We start from the raw sequence: 14,234 nt of genomic DNA on the forward strand, positions 1-14,234 counted from the left end.
GGCGATACACGAGCTGCAACCTCCTAGAAATCTGAGAGAGCTCAGAGGATTGCAAGGGCGGCTAGCTTATATCCGGCGGTTCATCTCAAACCTTTCTGGGAAGTGCCAACCGTTCTCCAAACTAAACAAGAAAGGCGTGTCATTTATTTGGGATGACGCTTGCCAAAAAGCATTCGAAGATATCAGAACATATCTGGCGAATCCTCCTGTTCTCATTGCACCGAAATCAGGTAAACCGTTCTTGATTTACATCAAGGCGATGAACCACTCAATAAGTGCTTTACTAGCACAAGACGACGATAACGGTCACGAACAGGCAGTCTATTACCTAAGTCGGACCTTGATAGGCGCCGAATCTCGATATCCGATGATTGAGAAGGAATGCCTCGCATTGGTATTCGCAATGCAAAAGATGCGGCATTACTTGGTTGGACAGACGATTTACGTCATTTCCAACGTTAATCCAGTACGGGTATTTATGACGCAACCGACCTCTATGAATTGGCGGTTAGCGAAATGGGCCCTTCTCTTGTCCCAATATGATTTGCACTTCAAACAACAGAAGTCGATCAAAGGACAAGCGATTTGCGATCTTTTGGCGGCAAACCCGACCACAGATACGGCAGAAGTATATGATGACTTGCCGGATGAAACCCACGAGGTTAACACCACATCGCACCAACAAGTATGGCAATTATATTTCGATGGTGCTTCAAGAGCAGTTAATAGGGTAATAACCCCGGGAGGTTCTACAGTTTCCTCCGGGGTTGGAGTGGTCTTAATTTTCCCGGGCCCCGGGAAAGCATGTGATGCCTCGAGCTTATTCGTTGACTAGTCCGTGCTCCAATAACGTAGCCGAATACAACGCGCTTCTCATTGGACTCAGTTTCGCTAAGGAGCTGGGGGTCGAATATCTCGAAGCCTTTGGGGATTCTCAATTGATAGTCAACCAAGTCCGTGGAGAGTATGAAGTCAGGAACCAAGACCTGATCCCGTACCACCAGGAGGCCATCAAAATGGCAGAATCTTTTGAAGAATTCTTCATTGAATATATCCCTCGTCTCCAGAACGCTTATGCGGATGCACTGGCAGCACTAGCGGTATCACTTGCACAGCCCCCCGAAACTGAGCAGTTAGTCACAGTAAGGACGCATCAACTCTGCGTACCCATATACGATATGGATATTGAAGAGGAAGACGATGGAAACATAAACGCCAAGGAGGTGAATTCAACTCAAATTGGGTCTGAGTCCCGAGATTGGCGTTTTCCTATCATTGACTACGTCCAATATGGTATTTTACCGGAGGACGTAAAAGAAAGGGAATCAATCACTTCTTGGGCTTCTTTGGTTGATAGGCAACGCAATATCAGCCCATCGTACCCCCTGCGGTATAGCGTTCGATTCTCTGTATTGTAGTAGAATCTGGGTGCTCTTCGCCGGATTGACTCTCTTTCCTTCACATCTTCTGGCAAGATTCCATGCAAGACGTAGTCGATGATGGGGAAACGCCAATCTCGTGGTTCGAACTCGATTTGAGTAGCGTGTACCTCTTGAACTTCTTCTTCCTCGGCATCTTCACTGTAAAGCGGCACTAGGAGTTGGTGAGTTCTTACCGTAACAAACTGCTCTGTTTCGGGAGGCTGCGCTAGTGACACGGCCAATGCGGCCAACGCATCTGCATAGGTATTCTGTAGCCGTGGAATATGTTCGATGAAGAATCCTTCAAATGATTCCGCTATCTCCACTGCCATCTTATGGTATGGAATTAAATCCTGACTTCGGACTTCATATTCTCCTTGGACTTGCTTGACTATTAGTTGAGAATCGCCGAAGGCTTCGAGATACTCAACCCCCAGCTCCTTAGCGAAGTTGAGTCCAATAATCAGTGCATTATACTCTGCCACATTATTTGAACATGGCTTGGTTAATGAATAGGCTCGGGGCATCACGTGTTTTCCTGGGGAAACTAAGACCACTCCAACCCCGGAGGAGACCTTAGAACGTCCAGGAGTATCTGTGACAAGAGCTGCTCGAGAGGCGCCATCGAAGTATAAACGCCACACTTGTTGGTGTGAAGTTGCGTTGACCTCGTGGGTTTCATCAGGTAGGTCGTCGTATATCTCGGCAGGATCCGTAGTTGGATTAGCTGCGAGGAGATCGCATATGGCCTGTCCTTTGACCGACTTCTGTTGCTTGAAATGCAAGTCGTATTGGGACAAGAGTAAGGCCCATTTTGCTAACCGCCAGCTCATGGAAGCGGGTTGAGTCATGAATACTCGAACCGGATTAACTTTAGAGATGACGTAAATGGTCTGCCCGACCAGATAATGTCGCATCTTCTGAATGGCGAACACCAAGGCGAGGCATTCCCTCTCAATCATAGGATATCGAGACTCGGCGCCCACCATGGTTCGGCTCAAGTAATACACTGCCTGCTCGTGACCGTTATCGTCATCTTGTGCAAGCAATGCACTTAATGAATGGCTCGTCGCCTTGACATAAATCAAGAACGGTTTGCCCGATTTCGGTGCAACGAGTACGGGAGGTTTTGAGAGATATTCTTTAATGCTCTCGAATGCTTTCTGACAAGCTTCATCCCATACAAATGATACGCCCTTCTTTGCGAGCTTGGAGAATGGCTGGCATTTTCCTGAGAGGTTCGAAATGAACCGACGGATATAAGCCAATCGCCCCTGCAATCCTCTGAGCTCCCTGAGGTTTCTCGGAGGTTGTAATTCATTGATCGCCTTTACCTTATCAGGATCGATGTGGATACCTTTGGTGGTGACGACGAATCCCAGGAATTTTCCACTCGACATTCCGAGGAAAGACTTGGTAGGATTCATCTTCAACTGATGGGCTCGCATTAAGTCGAACATGGTCTTTAAGTCTTTGATGTGATCCTTTTTATCACGACTTTTCACGACCAGATCATCTACGTAGCATTCAACAGTCTTTCGGAGATGATCCTGAAAGATCTTTGACATAGCTCGTTGATATGTAGCACCTGCGTTCTTTAAGCCGAAGGGCATAACTGTGTAACAGAAGACACCGAGGGGCGTTCTGAATGCGGTGTGCTTTTCATCATCCGGATGCATCTTTATCTGGTTATAACCAGAGAAACCATCCATGAAAGACATCCTCTCGAACCCACACGTATTGTCGATGATGACATCCGTGATGGGGAGGGGAAAATCATCTTTTGGGCAAGCAGTGTTGAGATCCCGAAAGTCGATACAAATCCTGACTTTCCCGTTCTTCTTAAGGACTGGGACAATATTGGCTAGCCATTCTGGATGTTGCTCCTCTCGAACGAAGCCCGAGTCAATAAGCTTCTTGACCTCGGATTCGATCGCCTCCATCATTTGCGGACGAAACCGTCTTTGTTGTTGTTTGACTGGTTTGGCATCCATCTTGATATTGAGACGATGTACTGCTACGTTCGGGTCGAGTCCTGGCATGTCTTCATAATTCCAGGCGAACACGTCAATGTACTCCTTGATAAGAGAGATTAACTCTTCTTTCTCATCGGGTAGAAGACTATCGCTAATGAATATCGGTTTAGGATTTTCCTCAGTTCCCATATTCACCTGGAGTACTTGATCTTCGGTAGGAGGCTCTCTTTGCTCGAACCTATCACCATACTGCATGTTTAGGTGGTGAACCCAAGGATCTTCCCATGTTGGCATCTGGTCGTCTTCCTCTATTGCGGTAGGATCGACCGTGACCATATTTGACATCAACCTTTTGAACGTCTCGCCAAGGCTAGTGTCGGAACCCCCAGCCGAAGAGTCGGAAGAGTACCCGTTTCTAGCCTTGTTAGCGATCTGATCAATGATTTGCCAGCAACATTCGTCGTCGGACGAGGAGACGTAGCCGAGACCTCTTTTATAGCGATAATAATCGTCGGGTTTTCCCTTCGGTACATAGGCCATTCGAGGTGGAACTCGTGGGCCTCGACCAAAGAAAAGACCTTCTCCGAGTGTGAAGTCATACCCATACTTTTCCATCATATCGCGCGCTTTTGCGTCATATCTGAATAGATGAGGAGCAGGTTTATCTTCGTCTTCTTCTTCCTCTAAGAAGTGATCGGGTGTCGGATCTTCTTTTCCTTTGCCGTAGACGACTTCTTTTCCACTCCATTTTCCCGCGGGGATGACAAGCGTCGCTCCGCATGGATCTTGTACCTGCTTTTTCGTCAGACAAAATGACTGAAGAGGCATATGTAGGTCAGGATTATCACAAAGCTCTTTAGTGACGTCATCCAGACACATCAAATACTCTAAATCATCGTTTATTGATAGTTCTTCGGCAAGTTGCCAATTACAACTATTTTCCGATGATTTATCATCGTCAAGATTGATTACAATGGGTACAATGTCATTAAGAACAAAACCACCATCATAATCAAGCCCTGGTTCGGTATCAGCTTCATCTCCGCTGTCCGTTCCTTGGGCCGGTGATTCAGTATCGGATTCAGCATCGTATAGAAGGGAATCGGTGAAATAGTTCTCCAATCCCTTAAACGGTTGCTTATCCGCGACCACCGTCTTGACTTCATTGTTTGTGTCTACATATTTGAGACACTGATGTAGAGTTGACGGGACTATAAGGTTACCGTGGATCCAAGGTCGACCCAACAGTAAGTTATAGGATGTTTCCGCGTCAATCACATAACAAGTGACCTCCGACCTCAAATCCCCGATCTGGCATTTGATTCGAATCTTCCCCAAGGGCCTAGACCCGCTGGTGTTAAATCCGTAAATCGTAGTGCCAGTGGAGGCTAATTTGCTTGTCGGGATTCCGAGATGATGCATCAATCGGAATGGCATGATGCTAACAGCAGAACCCGGATCAACTTGGATCCGGTTGACCATGCTGGAGCCAATGTGCCCTGTGAAATACAAAGGCCGATCATGCTTCGAGTTCTTTGTCTGCATGTCTTCTTTGGTAAAAGAGATGCAGGGAAAATGATGCGCCTCGAGATTGCAGTGCTGAGTTGACGGTTCTGGTTCTTCAGGAGATGGCTTGATTCGGGGTAGAAAAGCTTCAGAGTCGCTCAAGGGCTCTTGCAATGCTTTTCTTGTGTCTTTTGAAAGGCGCAACAACTCGTATAGGGTTATCCTAGCCGGGATGTTGGCCAACTGCGCCATGATGTCAAAATGGGGTGGAGAGCTTGCATTTCCCGGTTTGTCTCTCCCAATCGGGTGATTGAATCGAGACTGCCTCGGGTTTTGTGCTTCTTGACGTAAAGGATCTTTCCCCTTCTCCTTCTGCTGGACTTTCTCCGTAGCTATAGGCGTCGGGGGAATTGCTGCAATACCCAGTTCTGACAATGTCTTGGAAGGAGGAGTTTTGGTACCCAATTGCTCGGAAGCATCCGGGTACTTGTAATGATACTCATTCCCGCTTCGGGTCGCAAAGTCCATAACAAGATTTACCTTTTCCTTTTGACTTCCTCTTAGAGGAGGCTCCCGTCCATTGTTCGTCCTTGATCAAGTCTGGATGAACCCAAAGAATCTCGCCATTCGGGGCTGAGTGTGGCACAAGTCCTTTCTGGCGCTGCTTGTGAGGATCATCGTTCACCGTCTTCACTGCTGCATTTATTACCGGTTCATGCCAGTCCATTGTTCGTCTCCAATCAAATCTGGATGGACCCAAAGAATCTCACCATTAGGGGCTGTGTATGGCACAAGTCCTTTCTGGCGCTGCTTGTGAGGATCATCGTTCACCGTCTTCACTGCTGCATTTATTACCGGTTCATGCTGAAACCAGTTTAAGGGAACAGAACCGAAGCTAATCGATACTGCATTTGCTCCCACTCTCTTCTCCTTCGGCTGCTTCATTGTGATGACCCCGACATCGATGAGAGCTTGGCTCTTGTCCTTAAGAGCATAGCATACCTTGGTAGGATGGTGCACCGCTCTATGAAATGCGCAGTATTTTGGATCATTGACTCTCTTGGCATCTTCTTGATCCTGGATTGGAGGCAATTTGATCTTGTTATTCTCAATGAGGTACTTGAAGATACCGGGAACTTCATCCTCTTAAGTTGTAATGAATGCAGCAATGAATACAGCAACTTTTTCCGCAAACAGTGCTTTTTGCTGCTGCTGCTGCTGCGGTTGCGCTTGCACCTCGAACGTTTGATTTGCGTTCACGGCGTTCGCATGCGCTTTTCCTTTACCCCTAGGGGTGAAGTTTGGTTGCGGAGCGTTGTTTGGTATTTGGCCCCTTTCCGCCTTCTTCCTCTTAAGGAATCGTTCGTCTCTTTCTCCTCGCACCTTCAGATCCTTCCAGGTCTTTGGTGGCGCCATTCCCATAGCTTCGAGGATGTCCAAGGATAGATTGTTGTGACAGGTCTCGAGGATGAAATCTTCGCTGACCGGATCCCTGCAATTCATTGCCTTATTTCGAAACCTCTTCACAAAGTTTTCGACTGTCTCACCATTCTTCTGTTTCTCCTCAAACACTGTGCTGATTGAGACCTCAGTGTCGTCGTCGAAGAAGTTCGTCAGGAACATGTCCTCCATGTCGTCCCAACTACTGATGCTCCCCGGCTTGAGGCGACGATACCAATCGAAGGCCGCTCCGCGAAGAGTGCCAACGAATGACCGTACCATCAAGGGTTCATTACCGGAGATTATTCCTAAGTGAGACTTAAAATATATTAAGTGTTGGGTAGGGGAACCCTTTCCATCAAACGGCGTAAAGTTAATGAGATTGAACTTTGCCGGATATGGAATTGATTCCCACTCCCTCGGATATGGACACGGTATACCTGACCTTTTTACCTCTTGAGCATTCATCAATGCATTGATTTTGCTCTCCAAGTCTTTCATCTTTTTGTCTTCACTCGTTTCTATTTTCGAGTGGTTTTGGGGAGAGGTAATGTGGTCTTCTTTGGCATTATCATCTACCGGACCACTTCCGTTGTCGTTGTTGACAGGAGGAATAATGACATTATTCCTTCATTCTCATCTTGATTCTGATGATTGGGCCGAGTGGGCTCTTCTTGATGAGTTGTCAGAGCTGCGATGTGCTGGTCGTGCATCTCTCTCATTTGCTGCATGGCCATCTCCATCTCGAACTTGAAACTTTCTTTCTGCCGAGCCAGGGCATCTTCAAGCATCTTGGTCATTTGTTCGGTGCTGATCGTGAGCGCTTCGCGGGGTTGTCCCTCGCTGGATACCGTGTTGTCCGATGCAATTGCAGAGCCGGCATCTGATCCTTCGTCTTCTGACGGTAATTCAGACGCTCCGGTGGAAATTCTCTTGAACACTGAAACTCTCCTTGGAGCTTCAGAGCAACAGCATTCTGATAGCACTGCCTTGATGATGTTGGCACACGGACAGTGAGGCTCCGTGTCTCGTGCGTTTCGCTTCCAAGATTTACTCGCACCCCCAGCTCTATAGTACAACTCATCAGTTTGATAACTGGAGCAACCTACAGAGTGTTAGCACGAGTTTCCAGGTATAATATTATCATCATCAGATGAATATGACGCTTTATTAGCGTTCTCAAAAGTCGCTCGTTCCAGTCTACGCTTTTGTGAACGTAAAAACTTAACGGGCTCTTGAACCTCGACACGCAACCCGATGCGGTCGGCAATAGGGGTTTTCCCTTTGTTATTTTCCTGGGGGGAGTTAGAACGACCCCCAGTCGGGTTTATCATTCGGGGATCTTTCAACGGACCCAATCGCTCTTTGATAGGTACTTTACCTCGATTCTCCGGTAAGGGACCGAGGCGACCTTTCAAAGGGACCCTGGACGTTGAAGGATCCATGTTCTTACCTGATTCCACCGGAGGTACGGGGGCAAGGGGAATGGGACCTGGATTTGGTGAAGGTTGGGCAGCAACATCTTCAACTCTCGTCTTAGGCGTTCGATTTGCCTTTGGCATCCACATCTGTTTGAGCTTTGGCGGAGTTTTGACCGCCTCTTCTTTTTTGCATCTCCTCCGCTTTCTGTAAGAGAGCTCGGGCATGCGCAAGCAATGCGCGGTGCTTCTTGATTCGCTCTTCGAGGTTCGAGCGAGTCCTCGTGACACGAATCCAATCATTCGCTTCTGTTTTGAAGGAGGAGTTGGTTACGTACCGTTGCTGCGCTAGGCGCTGTCTCGATTTGAGATCTTCATTGTAGCGGACCCCGTCCATAGGCTCCAAAGCCTTGGCCATCTGACGAGCAAGGTGTTGACGCCGTCTTTGGCGCGTTCTCTTTGATATAGTTGGAGCACCTTCAGTAGCCATCTTCTTGGCGGAGGAGAAGCCCAGATCTGCGATCTCGACCACGTTGGGCGACGCGGAGACGCCACGTGGTGCGAGTGCAGCGATGGTAAGGGGCTCTTGGGTCTTTGAGCCGAGGGTCCCGCGAGCGATTCTGGAGGAGGATGCCTTCCTGCGCCTGCTTGGAGAGGCGGATCTGGAGGAGGAGGAAGAGAGGTACTCTTCGAACTTTTGTTGATCGAACTCGCATTCGATCTCTTCATTCACCCGGATCTTGAATGACGGTTGCGTCACGACGGCTTCGGTAGCGATGCCGTTGGCTCCCACTGTGGTCGCCAGCTTGTTTTCGGAAAAAGTTACCTTCATCATTGATTTCATTAAACTTCAGTCGTTACAATGAATTCGAATAACAAAGAAATAAAAATTACAACTTTTCGAAAATAAACGCAAGATCCTGTTTTGCAGTCTCTTGCTTGCGTGGGTCTTTGGCCTGTGACGGGGATGTTGATATCCGTGGACCACCGGGCAATCAGATCTGCTCCGAGAAAATCGGACAGAGCTTCGTCGATCCGCGTGAGATCTAGAAGCTTTAAGCGTCTATCTCGGCTAAAACGAGATATCGGCTCTTCTTAGTGATTACCGGCGAAGGGTAATACTAAGGAAAAAGGGGAATGGGTGATGAAGGCTCTGATGTGGACCTCTCCTCTCCTTGTTGAAGCGCACGAACACTCTTCACTGCAGCAGGGCTTCGCCAAGGCTCTCCAAAAATCCAGATCTCAAAAGCAAGGCCCAAAGGGGCTATTTATAGGCTCCAGGAGCATGTAGGGGGTAGGTAGGGGGCCTAGACACCCCCTGGTGTCTCGGCCAGGCCGAGACACCCTTGGGGTGTCTCGGTTTGGCCGAGACATCGATCCGCTCTGGTGGTTGGATTATCTGTAGAGTGGTCGAGGCACGAAGGGCGTTGTCCTTTTTGTGAATGGTGCCGGGTTCCCGATTGGTCCGGGTCTTCGTTGTTCCGAAATCCTATCAGCTCACGTAGCTCGTCGATTCACTTCAGTCGTTTGTCGACGTCAATTGGACTCCTGTGGCTCGGATAAATGATGTTCATCGTCGCTCTTTAACACTGAACCGTTCGTGGAGACCTATAGGCAATTTTCGATGCCTACACAACCGAATCCAAGTGGATCCGGGTTCCGCTGTGAGTATTATGCCGCTTCGCCTTATGCATAGCCTTGACATTCCAGTCAGCAAATTGGCGTCTATAGGCACGGTCATTTACGGATTCAACACCAGCGGGTCAAGGCCTTTGGGAAAGATCCGGATAAAGTGCCAAATGGGTGATCTGAAGACGGAAGTCACGTGTTACGTGATTGATGCTGAGACATCATATAACTTACTACTGGGTCGGCCTTAGATCCATAGTAATGTTATAGTTCCCTCCACCCTACATCAGTGTCTGAAATATGTCGACACCGATGGAAGGGTCAGGACGGTGGTCGCGGATAAACAACCATTTAAAGGGTTTGAGAATTATTTCACTGATTCTCTCCTTTATGGTAACGAATCCGATACAGAACCATCAGTCCAGGGCACGGACAGCGGGGGAGAAGCTGATTCCGAAGCCGGATTCGATTACAATGGTGGTTTTGTTTTAAATGACATTGTACCCTTTGTAATCAATCTTGACGATGATCAATCGTCAGATGGCAGTTGTAACTGGCAACTTGCCACTAATGAAATAAATAATGATTTAGAGTACTCCCAGTCTCTTGATGATGTGATAACAAAATTGTATGATAATCCTGACTTATATATGCCGCTTCGGTCGTCCTATGTAACAAAGGAATGTGATAAAAGAGTTGTATGATAATCCTGATTTGTATATGCCGCTTCGGTCGTCCTATGTAACAAAGGAACGCCTCCAACATTCTTTCGGAACAACCATGATCATCCCGAACAAGATAGGAGGTGCAAAAGAAGTAATTTACGGTAAAGGAAAAAGCTCTCCGTTACCAGATCATTTCGTAAGTGAAGATGAAGATGATGACAAACCTGGTCGGCATTTATCTAAGTATAGTCCGGAAGTGCGCAAGCTCATGGAAAAGCAGGGGTACGATTTCACACTCGGAGAAGGTTTATACTTCGATCGAGGTCCTCGTAATCCAGCCAAAGCAGTATATGTACCAAAAAGGAAACCTGAGGATTATTATAAATACGGGCGAGGCTTAGGCTATGTTTCCTCGTCCGATGACGAATGTGGTTGGCAAATCATCGATCAAATTGCTAACAAAGCCAAGAAAGGATACTCTCCCGATGCTTCAGAGTGGGACTCCGATACAAGTCTGGGAGAAATTTTCAAAACCCTAATGTCAAATATGGCTACAGCCGATCCATCCACCATGGAAGACGACGATCAAATGCCAACATGGGAAGACCCGTGGGTTCACCATCTGAATATGCAATATGGCGATAGGTTCGAGCAAAGAGAACCACCCACTGAAGATAAAATAGTCCAGATTAACATGGGTGATGAGGCCAACCCAAAGCCTATATTCATCAGCGACAGTCTTCCCCCAGATGAGAAGGAGGAATTGATTGCTCTCATCAGGGAATATATCGACGTCTTCGCATGGAATTATGAAGACATGCCAGGGCTCGACCCCAATGTGGCAATGCACCGCCTCGATATCAAGCCGGATGCCAAACCTGTCAAGCAACAGCAAAGACAGTTTCGTCCGCAGATTATGGAAGCCATTGAGGCAGAGGTTAAGAAGTTGATCGAATCAGGATTTATCCGAGAGGAACAACATCCAGACTGGTTAGCCAACATCGTTCCCGTCATGAAGAAGAATGGCAAAATCAGGATTTGCATCGACTTCAGGAACCTGAATGAAGCATGTCCGAAAGACGATTTCCCTCTCCCAATCACGGATGTCATATGGATGGTTTCTCAGGATATAACCAAATCATGATGCACCCAGATGACGAGAAGCATACAACATTCAGAACGCCCCTCGGTGTATTCTGCTACACGGTGATGCCATTCGGTCTAAAGAATGCAGGCACCACATATCAGCGAGCAATGACTAAGATTTTTCAAGAACATCTCAGAAAAACAGTCGAGTGCTACGTTGATGATTTGGTTGTAAAAAGCCGCAACAAAGAGGATCACATCAAGGACTTGAAGACGATGTTCGATCTCATGAGGAGTCATCAATTGAAGATGAACCCCACCAAATCCTTCCTTGGAATGTCTAGCGGAAAATTCCTTGGATTCGTCGTCACCACGAAAGGGATACATATCGATCCTGATAAGGTGAAGGCGATACATGAATTGCAGCCCCCGAGGAATCTGAGAGAACTCTAAACCTTTCTGGGAAGTGCCAACCATTCTCTAAACTAAATAAGAAAGGGGTGTCATTCATCTGGGACGACGCCTGCCAAAAAGCATTCGAAGATATCAAAACATATCTGGCGAATCCTCCTGTTCTCGTTGCACCGAAATTGGGTAAACCGTTCTTGATTTACATCAAGGCGATGAGCCACTCGATAAGTGCTTTACTAGCACAAGACGACAATAACGGTCATGAACAGGCAGTCTATTACCTAAGTCAGACCTTGATAGGCGCCGAGTCTCGATATCCGATGATTGAGAAGGAATGCCTCGCACTGGTATTCGTAATGCAAAAGATGCGGCATTACTTGGTTGGACAGATGATTTACGTCATTTCCAATGTTAACCCAGTACGGGTATTTATAACACAACCGGCCTCTATGAATTGGCGGTTAGCGAAATGGGCCATTCTCTTATCCCAATATGAATTGGCGACGCCTATGCATTCAACATCATAGCACAAAGTCTCAGAGAATTCACTCTCTTAGCACAACGTCACATGCGGAACGGATTTAGACAATCCGCATGCTAGCCCGACTCAAACGGTAGTCGGTAAAGGCTAATCAAATCCGTTGAAGGCTAGGGGTTAGCCAAAAATCCTAAAGTCAACGCCTAACACGCGTCGCCGGGTAGTCTATTCCCATGAGAAAGACGAAGTCTACGTATTCAATATCGTAGCACTAAAGAGCGTTAACTCTCTTAGCACAACGTCACATGCGGAACGGATTAAGATAATCCGCATGCTAGCCCGACTCAAACGGTAGTCGGTAAAGGCTTATCAAACCCGTTGATGGCTGAGGGGTTGCCAAAAATCCTATAAATGCGAGAGTCACTGACGCATCAGCTTCATTAGTTGGTCTCGTGACTTGAGCATCCAACGATATTCAAAACCCTAGGGTCAACGCGTAACCCTAGGTCAACGCTATTCAACGCGTTGCAATCAAAAAGTCAGCGTACGACGTTTAAAACCCTAAGGTCAACGCCGATCAACGCGTAACCCTAGGTCAACGCCAATCAATGCGTTGCAATGAAAGAATCGTTACTCCAATAAAGTACATGAGGATAAACTGTTCCTTATTTTTGGTTGAGAAGTTCCTGGAGAATATTTTTCTAAATATTCTTAAGGATAACTCAACAATACTACGCCGGACAACGCGTCGCAAATGAGAACTCAACGCCAACAACCGATGGTCAATTCTATGTTGAAATAACCAACTCGAGCTAAAAAGTCAGAAAATTGAGGATCGACATTAAATTCAAAATTCCGACAGACGGTCAGACAATAAATGCAGCACCGGAACCCTTACAGACATTCGACAAAGCACCGAATAGCCTGAAGGATTGAAGGAATCAAGAACAGAAGCCATTCCAAGGTCCCGTTACACCGACTGAAGGTTGGGACAATCATATCCAAAGTATTCCAGACTCTTCTATAAAAGAACGAGACTGAAATACTTTGGAGGGGGTATCTGTAGGCGTATAAAATTGCTTATAGTTCCCTTAGCACAGCTCGGCACAAACCGACGAACCATCGGACGACATATCCAAACACAAGCGTCAGTCCACAACGCCGAAGCCAAGGGACACGCAACGAAGCGGATTAACGAGGCGACGAGGTTAACGAATTGCATGCAAGCAACGGAATGCATCCATTCGCGTGCGGAATCAAGCCAACGGGTCGATGAGTTAACGAGTCATCCAACTACGGAACGGATTTGAACTCAAACACCGAAGCCGATTTACTGCCAAATCGGGATCCAGACTTCCAAATCAGGATTCAGAACAAATCAGAGTTCAAATCAACACCAAGAGCGGACTCGGACGAATCACGATCGAATCAAGATTAGTTTCGGACTTAAACTCAGAAGTGGATTTACTGCCAAATCAGGAATCAGATTTACTGCCAAATCAGATCAACGAATCGAATCCAGACAAATCAACCACAGAACCGAAAAACGGATACAACGACAGCAGAAACCCAACACCTAGAGGGGCTCCGCCAAAACCGAGCCACCTCAAGGTGGCTCGGCCAAGAGCCGCTGAGCCACCTATAGGTGGCCGGCCCGGAGCCGAGCCACCTATAGGTGGCTGGCCAGATCTGTGCCCGGGCACAGTTTAGAGAGCCTATAAATAGGCCCCCCTTGGTTCATTTCAAAAGGTTGGATTTTTTAGAGGCGAAGCCCTGCTGGATTGAAGACTCGGATCTAAAAAAAAGATCCAAGCTTTGGGACTTCGAGGACTTGTTCATCCAGATCTGGTGCTCGGCGATTGTCAACGCCAAATAAGGCAAGAGTTCGAGAGGACCGGATCTCAGATCTACGCAGGCGTACTCCGGATCAAAGCTTGGTCTTTGATCCCGAGAATTAAAGGCTACTATTTCCTTGGCGAAATAGTACCCTCGGCTATTATTTCCTTGGCGAAATAATATCCGTCGTACTGCGTAGATCCGACCGGATCTAGATCGCGCGGTGGTCCACGGATTAACCCCGGCGCAGGCGAAGAACCCACAAAGCGAGCGACCGCAAAACAGGAGCTCGCGATTTGTTCGACAAAAGAGAAAAGTTGTAATTTTTATTTCCTTTTTTGATCTCGTTGTAACCGGATCTTATAAAA

The sequence above is a fragment of the Asparagus officinalis genome, chromosome 1 (genome assembly GCF_001876935.1).
Source record: "Asparagus officinalis chromosome 1, Aspof.V1, whole genome shotgun sequence".
NCBI lineage: Eukaryota > Viridiplantae > Streptophyta > Magnoliopsida > Asparagales > Asparagaceae > Asparagus > Asparagus officinalis.